Genomic DNA, 1,919 nt, shown 5'->3' on the forward strand with positions numbered 1-1,919 from the left:
GAACATGCGAAGACACTGCTGTACCGTACATACCTCCGTTCGGTCCGTACAGCAGTATATATATATATATATATTATATATATATATTTATATATATATATATATATATATATATAAACGCCGTAAGAAACGTCATTAAGATTTGTGTCATTTTTGCTGCTGCTGCCGGACGCACGGGTGAAAACAACGAATAACGCTCGCAAATCTTAACCCTCAGACGCTACAGAAAATATAAAACAAGGATATCGCGGCGCGAAACATCATAACACATTAATTACGACAAACCCCCGAGACTCACTGCATCGTACTCTGTACCACGGCGACCTAGCTCCCAAAGTTTTCCTAAATGTGTTGTTGCTGCGCCGGCGGCTAGACTACTGATAATAACGTTCGCAGAGCAAAAAGCCCAGGCAGCCGACGATCGGTTTAATATTGCTGCCTAAAATCAACCCCGGCTACACATCGAGAATTACGAGCCTGCATTCTCCCGCTCCGTACAGGGTTTCACAGGCGCGAGAACAAGAACCAAACTCGAACTCCAGCCCGATGGAAATCACAGCAGCAGCCACACCAGAAATAGGCATGGCGCGGCGCTCATTCCTAACCGCAGCCGATTACGTTTTAAGATTTCACGGACAAAAACATTGCACGCAACCGCCGCACTTCGTTTTGACAGATCGGTAATGTCTTAGCTACAATCACGGTTCATGCATCGTGATTTACATTGCCTGCTATTCAGAAACTCGCTGCCTCGGCGAACAGAAACCACCAAAGTTCTGCCCGTTTTTCACGGACGCGTATGCGCGCACGCGAAGCCTATAGATGCGAGCGATATGCTTGCTGTCTGTGCCCAGAAGCTTCCCCGATCCCCCTAGATACAAGATCGCCTAGATACACAAGGTCGTCCAGATACAAGATCGCCTATAATAAAAGATCAACTATATACAAACATTATAAACCCAACAGAGAACTCAGTAGAGTCACTGCTACTCCCACCCCCTCTACTACTACCTTTCCCCATACTCTGTTATCACCACTACTCCCACCCCTTCTACTACTACCCTCCCCCCATACTCTGTTGTCACCACTACTCCCACCCCTTCTACTACTACCTTCCCCCATACTCTGTTGTGACTAATACTCCCACCCGTTCTACTACTACCCACATACTCTGTTGGGTTACATATTTGAATCGACACCACCCCACTTCTTAACACAAACAGGTCGTCATACCGCGAAACGCTAGAACGTGTACGACGAGTGGTCGACAGAAACGCGCGTATATATATATACACACACACACTCACCTTGTGAAGTATTCCACATGAGGGCGGACCTGTCGTTCGAGCGGCGCGGGCCCCGCAGTCGTGTCTGAGTGCTTTCTTGCACACCTCCTCCCCTCCGCCACTCGTTCGCCTCACTGTGTGTGGCGATGCGCCTGATCGGGCTACCGTCACAGCGTCGCTCTATCGACCCAGCGAGCGAAGGAGTCAGCAAGCAGCAACTCAGCGCATACTCGTCTCTCTGCGTCCGTGTGTGTGTGACTCACTCTCACGCAGTCAGTCGCTGCTCATCACTCGTCAGCTGTCAGCATTGATTCAGCTGTAAGTCGCAAGGAGCCAAGGAGGAAGAAGACGTTAGGTGGTGCTTCGTAGTAGTGCGCGCGTGGTGCAGTTTGCTAGCACGAAAAACGCGAGACGAAACGCAGAAATCGCGGTGGGGGTTCTCTTTGTTATACTTTTGTCGTAGACGAGACCAAATGGAGAATCGCAGAGAGACAAACGGAATTAACGTAACAGAACATGCGAAGCAAGCGTAACCGGAAATGGAAGTCGATTTGGGGAAGACATGAAGACAGAAACGTGTTGGTGGCTAGCAAATTAATGCATATAAATGGATATATATGTATATTATATATA

At 48.3% G+C, this 1,919-nt stretch overlaps 1 protein-coding gene across 3 annotated transcripts in view; it reads right to left on the reverse strand.

Annotated features, from left to right (window-relative positions):
* Nucleotides 1-1,919, reverse strand: part of LOC106811501 (putative extracellular sulfatase Sulf-1 homolog) — a 53,174-nt gene that overhangs the window by 46,230 nt on the left and 5,025 nt on the right. For all 3 annotated transcript variants that reach the window (XM_014815148.1, XM_014815156.1, XM_014815166.1), the window contains exon 2: nt 1,308-1,602. The gene's annotated coding sequence lies outside the window, so the exon portion shown is untranslated. The remainder of the gene's footprint in view (nt 1-1,307; nt 1,603-1,919) is intronic.

Source organism: Priapulus caudatus, unplaced genomic scaffold (genome assembly GCF_000485595.1).
Source record: "Priapulus caudatus unplaced genomic scaffold, Priapulus_caudatus-5.0.1 Scaffold19, whole genome shotgun sequence".
In the NCBI taxonomy this organism is placed as follows: domain Eukaryota; kingdom Metazoa; phylum Priapulida; class Priapulimorpha; order Priapulimorphida; family Priapulidae; genus Priapulus; species Priapulus caudatus.